The sequence below is a fragment of the Pituophis catenifer genome, unplaced genomic scaffold (genome assembly GCF_029215685.1).
Source record: "Pituophis catenifer annectens isolate HBS135680 unplaced genomic scaffold, rPitCat1.0.hap2 SCAF_1, whole genome shotgun sequence".
Lineage (NCBI taxonomy): Eukaryota > Metazoa > Chordata > Lepidosauria > Squamata > Colubridae > Pituophis > Pituophis catenifer.
In genome coordinates this window covers 343,763,277-343,776,450 of record NW_027256881.1, presented here as the reverse complement: position 1 = coordinate 343,776,450, position 13,174 = coordinate 343,763,277, and the positions used below count along the sequence as shown (strand labels likewise).

The following is a 13,174-nucleotide window of genomic DNA, read 5'->3' as shown; positions in this document are numbered from 1 at the left end:
TCCCAGGGTCACGTGATCCCTTTTTGCGACCTTCTGACAAACAAAGTCAATGCGGAAGCCCGATTCGCTGAACAAGCATGTTCTTAACAATGGCAGTGATTCAGTTAACAACTGTAGCAGGAAAGGTTGTAAAATGGAACAACTCCCTTAACAACTGTCTTGCTTCGCAATAAATTTTGGGCACCATTGTTATCGTAGGTCAAGGACTTCCTGTATTGTGTGAATGCAGAATTTTTTTTTTTAACCTGATTTGGTTGAGCATAATGTCTGAATATAGCCAAGAGGTTCTACGGATTAAATCCTGGTTCTTAAAATAAATTATAACACTTCCAGCAATGTGAAGTCATTTTTTTTTTTTTTTGCAACCTGGCATCCTCATCCTGTGTGAGATGGCAAATTCTCCAATTCCCAGACTGGCCATTGTGGATTATGGGGCCTCATGTCCAAGATGCTTGGGAAAAGGTGGCCTAACCATGCTTTAACTTTAATTGTTCATGAAAGAGTAATTGTTAGTTAATTATTAACGGTCTCTCTAGGCAGAGGAGAAGCCGATGCCCAGGGATATATATGCTTGGCAATGACAGTGCTAAGACTTCCAGCTTTCCAAAGTGGCCAGAACAAGAGTGCCTCTGAGCATACCAGTTGATACCCCAGGAAATGAGAAGGATATATATATATTTTCAGAATGGAAAGACAAAGCGAGAAATGGACTGTGCAAACATTTCAACCCAATCCCCAAGATTACAAGCTCAAAAAATAAATAAAATAAAATAAATAAATAAATAAATAAATATTTTTTTTAAAAAAATCAGCACTTTCGCGCCTGCGCAGTTAGGCGCGACCCTCAGGAACGCGGGAGGGAGACCAGGTCGGTGAAGGCTTTCCCTCCTCAAGCCACGCCCCTTTTCTCAGATTCCCGCCACCGCCGACCAATCAGGAGGCTCCGATCGGCGCCGGGCGAATTTCCCCGCCAAACTCCAAAGCCGGGAGTTGTAAAAAAAAAAAAAAGAGAGAGCGAGAGAAAAAGCAGATTTTTCTTTATTTTTTGGCGCGGCTGCCGCGTTCCCTGCTCCTTTCCAGCTCCGTTGCATAGAAATCGCGGGCTCTTTTCTCGTGCAAAAAAAAAAATAATAATATTAAAATTAAAAATAAAAATCTCTTGGGCCCTTTGAAGTTTGCCTTTGCTAAGATTGGAACCGACCGATATTGCAAGTTTTTGCTCTTTTTATTTTTGCAAAAAAAGGCGCCAAACTTTGGATCTGGCGAGAAGAGGATCTGGGGGAAGAGGAGTAAGAAAGATCCGTTTGGGCACAGTGAGTATTTTCTAAAAATCCTTCCAGGCTGCAAAGAAACCCAAAAGGCTTGCGGGATGAGATTTGACTTTAATCCCGGGTGTTTGCACGTGGGAATGGGGAATCTGGGTTCCTGCTGGTGGGAAAGCCTCCCCCCCCGTTTGCCCTTAGTCGTGTAGATGCCAAAATTAGAAAAAAAACAAAACTGCAAGATCTGGGGTACTTCTTAACCTGCGTGTTGTCGAACTGCCAGGGTTGGCTGGTTGGGTGTGCAAAATTACTACTCCTAAGTAAACAAGAGTGCAGGTCCTGATTAGGAAGGTGTAGATGCAGCCTTAACATTGCCTCCTCAACTTGTGCAAATCAAAGGAATCTCTACTCACGAGTAAATCCCGTTGCAATCAGTGGATTCCCAGGTAAGCGTCTCTCTCTAAAATGTAAGTTATTTGGAGCGTTTCAAACTTAATGATAAGTTTTCTTTGCTAAAACATTTGCAACTCCCCAAACTGGAGTTTTTGTAAGTAGGGTATTAGACCAGGTCATTCAAGGGCTCTGTATATCTATTTTATTTTATTTTATTTTATTTTATTTTAATTTTATTTTATTTTATTTTATTTATTTTATTTTATTTTATTTTATTTATTTTTATTTTATTTTATTTTATTTTATTTTATTTTATTTTATTATTTTATTTTACTTTATTTTATTATTATTTTATTTTATATTATATTTTATTTTATTTTTTATTTTATTTCATTTCATTTAATTTTATTATTTTATTTTATTTTATTATTTTATTTTTATTTTATTATTTGTTTTATTTTTTATTTTTTTATTTTATTTAATTTTGTTATTTTTTATATTTTATATTATTTTTTATTTTATGTTATATATTACATATTATTTTCTTTTTTTTTTCTTTTCTTTTTTATTTATTTTCCATTTTCCATTTTGTTTATTTTGAATTATTTATTCTGTTTAGTTTATTTCATTTCATTTCATTATTTTGTTATTTCATTTTATTTTATTTTTTCCATTCAATTTTTATTGCCGCCCAATTCAACTGAGGGACTCTGGGTGGCGTACGATTCTAAAACGGCCACGCAATTAAAACCGTCGAAAAGACAAAACGATTTCAAAAAAAAAAAAAGAAAGAAAACCATCCACAAAATAAATAAGGATAAACAGCAACCGGGATGGATGACTGTATACCCAAAATAAAATCCCAGTGGCTCCCTTGATATTTCTCCTGAGGAGAAGAAGTAAAACCGAAGTTTTACGCAAACCGGCTGGAGAAGAACAAATGAAACTTGGCAGGCCACGCCACGGTCTGCCCTGGATTTTTGTGGTGTAAAAAGGAAACAGCCGCTGGAGGCGTAGCTGTCCCGTCCCTCTGCGTCATGTTCATCTGGCAATTATGGCCGCCACAAAGAGAATCAATGTGGGTGCAGCCGGCTTAGAGCCATCCCGGAAAATCTGCAGGAGACGGGAGATTGAAGGGGCCATCCTATTTGCAAGGAACGATGGAGTTGACGTCAGATAGCGTCATATTGCTTTGAAAGACCTGGAGGGGGGTCTTAGAGGTCATCCAGGCTGACCTCCGCTCCCCTGCTCAAGGTACGATCCGCTCGGGCCATCTGACGGATGACTGGTACAACCTTTTAAGGGAAGCAATGCATTTAATAACGTCATGTGGCAGGCTGTTTCATAGGCTGACAGCCCATAGACGGATAGTCCTCGATTTACGACCACAATGGAGCCCAAAATATCCAACTAAGACAGTTGCTAAGTGAGTCTTGCCCCATTTTACGACCTTGCTTGCCCCGGTTGCTAAGCGATTCACTGCAGTTCACTTAACAACGTGGTTGTTAAGTGAATCCGGCTTCCCTCTTGACTTGGCTTGTCAGAAGGTCGCAAAAGGGAATCAAGTGATCCCGGGATACGATAACCATCCTACATACCAATTGCCGAGCATCCAAATTTCGAGCATGTGACCATGGGAAGTGTTGCGTGCAAGGATCATAGTGTGAACACTGATCAAGTCAGAATTGAAGACTGCTATACAGGCAGTCCTCGACTTAAAACAGTTCATTTAGTGGCCCTTTAAAGTTTACAACGGCACTGAAAAAAAGTGATTTATGACCGTTTCCCACACTTAACGACCGTTGCAGCATCCTCATAGACACGTGATGAAAATTCAAATGCTTGACAACTGATTCATACGTATGACAGTTGCCGTGTCTCGGGATCGCATGATCAGTTTTTGTGATCTTTTAACCAATGGGCAAGCCAGATTCACTTCACAGCCATGTTATTAAAACTTAACAAATGTAACAACGCACTTAACAACGGTGGCGAGAAAAGTTGTAAAATGGGGGCACAACGCACACCTGTCTCACTTAGCGACATACATTTGGGGGCTCGATTGCGGTCATAACTCGAGGACTACCTGTATCTCATTACCTCTTCTATAGCATAAATTATGTTCTGTTCTAGATAACTTTCATCATCCTTGGAGCCTCCTCTGAACTTACTGAGAAATGTATGGTTTGATGGTGGACCCCCTTTGGGTTAAGTACAGATAGTCCTTGATTTACAGTAATTCACTTAGTGATGGTTTGAAATTAAAGCGGTGCTGAAAACGTGACTTACCGGTTTTCACCCTTGGGACTGTTGCAGCATCCCCATGGTCATGCGATCAAAATTTGGATGCTCGGCACAAGTGGCTCATATTTATGACGGTCGCAGGGTCCTGGAGTCACGTGATCCCCCTTTGCGACCTGTCAAGCAGTCAATGGGGGAGTCAGATTCACTTAACAACCACGTTACTAACTTCAAAACTGCAGTGATTCACTGAACAACTGTGGCAAGGAAGGTCATAGAATGGGGCAAAACTCACTTAGCAGCTGTCTTGCTTAGGAACAGAAATGTTGGGCTCAATTGTGGTCGTAGGTCGAGGACTACCTGTCTATGGGCAGTCAGCCTACGGAACAGCCTGCCACGTGACGTTATTAAATGCATGCTTCCCTAAAGATTGCACCAAGTCCCCCGTCAGATTTTCCAAATGGATCGTACCCAGAGCAGGGGAGAGGGGGTCAGTCTGAATGACCTCTAAGACCCCCCCTCCAAGTCTTTCAAAGCAATATTACGATACCGGACGTGAACTCCATCACTCCTCGCCAAGGCCTACAGCAGTGCCTTCCGCCGTGCCCTTAAAACTTTCTTTTTTCAGCAAGCCGGGTTGGCCTAACACTTTTAAAAACGTTTTTAATGATTTTGTCATTGCTTTTAATTATGGGGCCAAATATATATATCTATCTTTTTAACTGTATTTTAATGTTTGCAGTTTATGTTTTTACTTTGGCTGTACACCACCCTAAGTCCTCAGGGAGAAGGGCGGTATATAAATTGGATATAAAATAAAAATAAAACATTGGTAGCTTGAAGATGGGTGGAGTTCAACTCCCAGAATCCCCCAGCCAGCAACGCTGGCTGGGGGATTCTGGGAGTTGAAGTCCACCCATCTTCAAGCTTCCAAAGTTGAGAAACACTGGCCCCTTCAATCTCCCATCTCCTGCAGATTTCCCGGGACGGCTGTAAGCCGGCTGCACCCACGTTGATTCTCTTTGCGGCGGCCATAATTGCCAGAGGAACATGACTGCAGCGGGACGGGACGGCTACACCTCTGGCGGCTGTTTCCTTTTTACACCACGAAAATCTACAGATCTATTTGGCTTTGCGTGCCGAGCAGACTTGGTGGCCTTAATTGTTCCTACCCATTCTATGTCTCATGAATAAGTGAAGCCAAAACATTTAGACTTAGGCTATGATTATGAATCTACTTAACGGGTGTTTCCTATTAGCGTATGTGCTATGAAAATGATTCAAAAGTGCTCGGGGGGGATGCATGAATCTTAACAACAACTGTTGCTGTTTCACTAAAGCTGGCTGCGTCTTTTTGGTTGCCTTTGTGTGAGCCTGGAAGAAAAAAAAAGACGGTTACTTTAATAAATTGTCTTATTAAAGCAGCTGCTGGTCGCTTTGATTTTAAAAGCAGCCGCCTCTTTTTTTTTTTTCAAGCTTGCCTGTAGCAAAAGGGCTCTGAATCCTTTTCCAAGTATGCGTCAAAATAACATTTAGACTTACATACTGCTTCACGATGCTTTCCAGCCCTCTCTAAGAGTCAGCCTTATTGCCCCCAACAATCTGGGTCCTCATTTTACCCTCCTTGGAAGGATGGAAGGCTGAGTCAACCTTGAGCCTGGTGAGACTCAAACTCTTGACAGTGAGCAGAGTCAGCCTGCAATACTGCATTGTAACAACTGTGCCACTACTTCCTTCCTTCCTTCCTTCCTTCCTTCCTTCCTTCCTTCCTTCCTTCCTTCCTTCCTTCCTCCCTCCCTCCCTCCCTCCCTCCCTCCTCCCTTCCTCCCTCCCTCCCCCCCTCCTTCCCTCCCTGAATTTTCCAACCAGGGGAAAGAATTTTCCAACTGGAATGTACATCTGTGTATGTTTTTATTTATTTATTTATTTATTTTTGAATTTGTGTACCATCCTTCTCCCTAAGAATTCAGGGCAGTGTACAGCCACATAAAAACATAGAATACAAATATTAAAATACCATTAAAAGATATATATAAATTTGGCCCCATAATTAAAAACAGTAACAAACCAATTAAAACGTTTAAAAAGTGTTAGGCCAGCCCGGCTTGCTGGAAAAAGAAAGTTTTAAGGGCACGGCGGAAGGCACCGAGGTCTTGGATTCTCCTTATCTCAGGGGGCAGCTGATTCCAGAGGGTAGGTGCTCCCACAGAGAAGGCCCTCCCCCTGGGGGTCACCAGCTTACATTGTTTGGCTGATGGCACCCCGAGGAGGCACTTACCTAAGTTTGACACTTACAGAATCTGCTGCAGGTTTGATCTCAACAAGGCAGGACAATTGTTGACTTTTTCTTCTCTCTCAAGAAGGGGGGGGAAAAAAGTGGTATCTATTGCGCTGACTGAGGTCTGGAGTTCAGTTCCGTTGTCAACGGTTGCTCCGAGTTCTGATTTATATTTACACCTAGAAATAGCTGTTCCACCCTTCTAAAAAATACACATTCATTGGACAGGCATGCAAGTTTTCCCCAAAGGAAAACTAAACTAAACAATAGGAAAAACAACTTTCAGAGTGTTTAGAAACTCCAATAAAGGTTGAAATGTAAAAAAAAAAATAAAAAAATATCAGCCTGCTGTAGACAACAGAGATCTTCAGGCCGGTTTTTCTCAAACGTGGCAAGTAAGATGTCTGGACTTCTCCCAGAATTTGGGCAGACGTTCCAAATTAATTTGCCTTCTTATAAAAGTGATCTTCAACATAACTTTATAACAGAGGTGGAAGGGACCTTGGAGGTCTTCTAGTCCAACCCTCATTGCTCAATGCAGGAGACCCTGTACCATTTTAGATAAATGGCTGTCCAATCTCTTCTTAAAAACCTCCAGGGATGGAGCCCCCACAACTTCTGGAGGCAAGGTGTTCCACTGGTTAGTTGTTCTCACCGCCAGGAATTTTCTCCTTAGATCTAGGTTGCTTCTCTCCTTGATTAGTTTCCATCCATTGCTTCTTGTCCTGCCTTCAGGGGCTTTGGAGAATAGGCTGACCCCACTCTTCTTTGTGGCAGCCCTTCAAATATTGGAAGACTGCTATCATGTCCTCCTCTTTGTTGAACTTGACATATTTGTTTATGTTTATGTTTATGTTTTATTTGATTTGTATACCGCTCTACTCCCGAAGGACTCAGGGCAGTGAACAGCCACAAGATAAAAACACATTAGTACAAAAATTAAAACAGAATAAAACCGAATTAAATAATTTGGCTGAAGACCAATTTAAAACACCCCAATAAATTAAAACCAATTTAAAATTTGTATTTTAAGAGGAAAAAAGGGAAAAATTAGGCCAGGCCAGCCTGATAGAATAAAAAAGTTTTAAAAGAATGGTGGAAGGTACGTAGATCCGGGATCCTCCGTATCTCCGGGGAGAGCTCATTCCAGATAGTAGGTGCCCCCACAGAGAAGGCTCTCCCCCTGGGGGCCACCAGTCGACATTGTTTGGCCAACGGCACCCGGAGGAGCCCCTCTCTATGAGAGTGTACCGGCCAGTGGGAGGCTACTGGTGGCAGCAGGCGGTCTCGTAGATAACCAGGTCCTAAGCCATGGAGCGCTCTAAAGGTGGTAACCAAGACCTTGAAGCGCACACGGAAGACCACCGGGAGCAAGTGCAGCTTGCGCAGGAGAGGTGTTACATGGGAACGCCATGTCGCTCCCATAACCACCTGCGCGGCCGCACTCTGCGCCAGTTGGAGCCTCCGGGTGCTCCTCAAGGGGAGCTCCATGTAGAGAGCGTTGCAGTAGTCCAGGCGGGAAGTGACGAGGGCATGAGTGACCGTGCGTAACGAGTCCCGATCCAGAAAGGGACGCAACTTAGTTCCTTCAATCATTCGTCATAACAGTTTAGCCTCCAGTCCCCTAATCATTTTTGTTGTGCTCTTCTCTGCACTCTTTCCAGAGTCTTTCTGTTGATGCAGCCTAAGGATTGTGTTGGCTTTTTTGGCAGCTGCAGCACATTGCTGGCTCATGTTTAAGGGATTGTCCACTAAGACTCCCAAGACCCCTCTCGCAGTTACTCCTATTGAGCCACCTATCCCAGGGGTCGGCAACCTTAAACACTCAAAGAGCAACAAAAGTCCTAACAGAAAGCCCCTGTTCAATTCTGGAGCCGACCGGAAGTCCGGTTCCCCCATCATAGTCTCCTAGTGTGGCATCCTTTTTCCTCTGTTGAACAGAAGTCCGGTTCCCCCACCATAGAGTTTCCTCCTAGCACGGCATCCTTTTTCCTCTGCTGAACGGAAGTCCGGTTCCCCCACCATAGAGTTTCCTCCTAGCACGGCATCCTTTTTCCTCTACCTGTCCTAACCAAAAGCCATATTGGCTCCAATTGTGGAGCCGACCAGCAACAGGGAGCCGCAGCAGAGGGATGAAAGAGCCACATGCGGCTCCAGAGCCGCAGGTTGCTGACCCCTGACTTATCCTATACCTATGCATTTGGTTTTTTTCTTGCCTAAGTGTAAAACTTTCCTTTTCTCACCACTGAATTGCCTTTTGTTGGAAAGGGCCCCGGGTTGAAGTCTATTTAAAGATCTTTCTGGATCTTTTTTTTTTTATTTGATTTATATGCCGTCCTTCTCCGGAGACTCAGGGCGGCTTACAATGTGCTCAGCAATAGCCTTCATCCTTTTTGTATTTTTATACAAAGTCAGCTTTTTGCCCCCATAAACTGGGTCCTCAATTTACCTACCTCAGAAAGGATGGAAGGCTGAGTCAACCTTGAGCCTTGGCGAGATTCGAACCTGCAGTAATTGCAGGCAGCTGGTCTTAATAACCTTAATCTTGAGCCGATCTTCTAATTCTAATCATCTTCTGTTGGCTGTTAGCTAGATGCCTTGCATGATGCTGGACCGAAGGCAGTGATGTAATACAGAATGGTAAAATAGCAATCATGTGTGTCCATGTGCACATAAGGTGCAATTTTAGAAGATTCCTTCATTCATTCCACTGACCCAGGTAGCTTAACGAGAACTGCAGCACATTTTTGAAATGGATAAGATCCTTTGGGTTAGGAAATCAATGGTTCCTGAGGCTGATTAGAGCTTGGTCTTCTAACTCTTAATCACAAGTTTGAAAGCCCATTTCCTGTTTGGGCAGAGAATCTGTCTGACCTTTTAGCTGGGAAGCTAAGCAGGATTGGACTTGGTTCAGACATGGAGGGGCAAAATTTGAAAAAGAAGGCCAGAGGGATGTGCGTGTATCAGACAATCATTTGGAGGGACCATTTTTGGCCCTTACACACTTCTAGCCCCTCTGAAAATCTGCACTGCTTTCATGAAATACAGGTAGTCCTCGACTTATGACCACAATGGCGCCCGAACTTTCTGTTGCTAAGTGAGACAAGTGAGTTTTGCCCCATTTTACAACTTTTTCTTGCCGTAGTTGTTCAAATGAATCACTGCAGTTGTTAAGTTAGCAACAGGGTTGTTAAGTGAATCTGGTTAGCCCATTGGCTCTACCTGTCAGAAGGTATCACGTGATCCCAAGACACTGCGACCGTCATAAATATGAACCAGTGGCCAAGCGTCTGAATTTTGTTCATTTAACCATGGGGATGCTGCGGCGGTCATAAGTACGAAAACTGCTCATGTCACTTTTTTTTTAATGCTGTTGCAACTTCGAATGGTCACTAAATGAACTGTTGTAAGTCGAGGACTATCTGTAGTAGGATAACTTAAATAAATTATGGATGTAAGAGGATCTAAGTCACATGCTTAAGGTCCCCTAACTAATTTTCACCATGTATGTGGCTTAAAAGATAATGACAGATTAGTTCAATACTGTCAGAAAACAACATGGATGTGACACCAGGGTGAATAATTTGACAGCGAATGCTAACCTTTTATCCATGTTTAGTACAGGTAGTCCTCCACTTACAACAGTTCATTTAGTGACCATTCAAAGTTAGAACAGCACTGAAAAAAGTGACTTGTGACCATTTTTCAATTTATGACCATTGCAGCATCCCCATGGTCACGCGATCAAAATTAGGATGCTTGAAAAACGGGCTCATATTTATGATGATTGCAGTGTCCTGGAGTCACCTGATCCCCTTTTGTGATCTTCCGACAAGCAAAGTCAAGGAGGAAACCGGATTCACTTAACAACCGGCTTACTAATTCAACAACTTCACTTAGCGAGCGTGGCGAGAATAGTCATAAAACGGGGCAAAATTTGCTTAACAAATTTCTCACTTAACAGCATAAATTTGGGTTCCAAGGTGGTCGTAGGTTGAGGACTACCTGTACTTGAAAAGGAGACCGCCAGGTACAGGTAGACCTCAACAATCATTCATTTAGTGGCCATTTGCAATTACAACGGCACCGAAAAAAGTGATTTAAGACTTTTTCACACTTGTGACCGTTGCAGCATCCCTGTGATCAAAATTCAGATGCTTGGCAACTGAGTCATATTTATTACAGTCGCAGTGTCCCGGGCTCACGTGATCCCCTTTTGCGACCATCTGACAAGCAAAATCAACGGGGAAGCCAGATTCGCTTAACAATCGTGTGAGCAACTTAACAACTGTGGCAAGAAAGCTCGTAAAAATGGGGCAAAACTCACTGAACAAACGTCTCGCTTAGCAATGGAAATTGGGGGCTCAATTGTGGTCGTAAGATGAGGACTATCTGTAATGTAATAGTTCTTCAGAATTAATAAAATATTTGGACCTCTGCTGGCTGGGGAATTATAAGAATTGAAGTTCGCACGTCTTAATTTTCCGGAGGCTGAGAAATACCACTTTAATGTTTTCATGGATGCTTAAAGCCGACAGCCCTGAGTTGCAACCTCTGTGTTATTTTGTGGTGACCTCACCCTTCCTGTGGCATAGCTGCCCTTCGAGCACAGGGCTCGCCGGGCAGCTCTGCCACAAAATCCGGTGCCATCGTTGTTTGTTGCGTTTTCGAAATACCAGCGAACGCCTGCATGTTGTGTCTTTCAGTTTGGGAATAAAAGCGATTGTGAGCAGATTGGAGGCCCGAAGGACAGGGAAAGAAATGGAGTTTCGCTTGGTATTTTCCCGCGCGCCACGTGGTGGATCACAAAAGGGATCCCCAAACAGGATCAAGCTAGTAGGAGATCAGGATTGGACGGGCGGGAGACATTCCTAACCGGTGACGAATTGGTGGAAGGTGGGTGGGACAGGGTTATAGGAAGAAAGACTGGGCAACAGAGAAAAAAAAAAAGCAAAATATTCAATGAGGCTGTTCGCTGTAAGATACAGTAGAGAGATTTTCTCCAGCCGATTTTGCCATTTACGAGTTGCCACGTGTTTTCGCCAGGTCTCCGGCGCTGCTCGCAATTCCATGCTCTGAAGAAACATAAATAAATTACAAATAAATCAATTATGATGCAAATACATTTCGTTGCCTCTACACCCATTTTTCATTTGCATTTCTTTGTCTTTATAACTCAAGACTTCCATTTAGCTTTGCGGCTGTGCTATGCAATCTTTTCGGAAAGATTTTTTTTTAAAAAATCTGGTTTTTCCAACAGGTACCGGACCAGGATGATTTTAAGAACTTTGGGATATTTTTGGTGGTTTTCAAAGGTGGGATGCTTTCCCTCTTTTTGTCTGTCTATCCTTTTCTGGTGGAACTTTTAAAATCTTTTCCACACGTTCTGAATCCAGCAATCTCATATACTGCATCAATAATTATAATAATGCACAGGTTTCATTGATAGAATGAATCCGGTCTTCCCACGGCTTCTGGCAGTCTTGTCTAAATGACCTGCTGTGCATTATAGGTATTATTATAGGTCCAATTACACTTGGCCAATAAAGAATTCTATTACAGGTATTGTAACCAAGAGGCAGATTCCTGCTGCAGTAAATTGGCAAGCATTAAAGATGCCACAAGATTGTTGCTACAACCAGTTAGGAAATATTTTGGAGTTAAGCTTCAAATGAGTTGCAAAAATTTACTCTTTGCATGTGATGTTTTGCAAGTGTTTTTCCTCTCAGGCTATAATGCAACCTATTTGCAAGGAAATTGAGTCCACAGATGCTTTTTTTTTTTTTTTAAATAAGTTGCATGGGAAATCATGGTCCATTAATTAAATTAATCGAATTATTTTTAAAGTAAGCCCTATCCCATAGCCATTGAACAAATAAATAAATAGATCAATAAATAACATTAGGGTTTTGCAACGGATAGGGTTTTAATTTTGGCTGGGCAAATTGCCTTGCTGCCTTCTGCTGCAACCCAACCGAAAACCGCGTCTCCTTTTCGAAATAACGCGCAAAATTGTTGCAAGGGACGGAAGGGAAGCTCAAAAATGCAGTCTGTCCCTTTAAATACATGGGCTCCCCCCCTTCCCTCAAGCGCCTTTCCCTCGGCTTCGGTTTTTTTTTAAGCAACATCTCGCGAGACTTCCCTTTCCCAATCCTCGCAGCCCGGCGGTTTTTTTTCAATTTGTGGCGCGCGCCTTGAACTCCGCGAGGAGGAACAGGCAAGTCGTCGGATGGGGGCGAGGAGCGCAGCCGAACCTGCTGGCGTTGGGAGGCGGGCGCTTGGAGGCTTTCCTGAAGGAAAGCGGCTTATGGGCGTCCTCCCTTCGGGGGCGCGCGGCCAATCGGGGGACGGGGAGCGGGGAAGGGGGCGGAGCGCAAGAAAAAAAGCAAGGCGGGGAAATAAAAAAAAAAAACAGCCAGGCGGTTCGGTTGAGCGGTCGCGCTGTGGGGTCGTCGAGCGGCTCCGAGGGGGCAACGGCCGGCGAGGTACGGAAGAGGAGCCCCCTCAGACGGGCCGCTTTGGGGGCGAGGAACGGGAGGGCCGAACCGGAGAAGGAGGGTTGAGAGCGCCGGGGCAGACGGCTTCATTGAGGGAACCTCTTTTTTGTGGGTCCGTGAAGTGGGGCGAGCTGGAATTGGGGGTTCCGTGTGGGGGGGAGGCGTCCCAGCCACCTATAGATATAGGGGGGGCTGGTCAGTTTAGGGGCTTCTAGGAATGGGGAAAACTTGGGGGTGCTCGTGGGGGGGAACTTTGGGGAGGGGGATCCTGGAGGGGGTGAAGAGAGCGCTTGGGGGGGGCTTTGGGGAGGGGAAAATAAGGCCATGGTTGCCATGGGAACCTTGTTTTTAATTGGGAAAGATGGTTGTGTAACCTTTATATTCATCATCTGGATAACTTTTTCTGAGAAACGGGCTATTTGGAAACCACATGCCAGCGCTAGTACCGTAATAACTGCTATTTTTTTGGATGGGAATTACTGCAATTTAACTTTTTAGTTTTT

At 43.6% G+C, this 13,174-nt stretch overlaps 1 protein-coding gene across 1 annotated transcript in view; it reads left to right on the top strand.

Annotated features, from left to right (window-relative positions):
• Positions 1 to 1,214: 1,214 nt before the first annotated feature.
• The window catches only part of UHRF1 (ubiquitin like with PHD and ring finger domains 1), a 34,190-nt gene continuing 22,230 nt past the window's right edge, over positions 1,215 to 13,174 (top strand). Inside the window, exon 1 of the mRNA XM_070931893.1 lies at positions 1,215 to 1,313. The gene's annotated coding sequence lies outside the window, so the exon portion shown is untranslated. The remainder of the gene's footprint in view (positions 1,314 to 13,174) is intronic.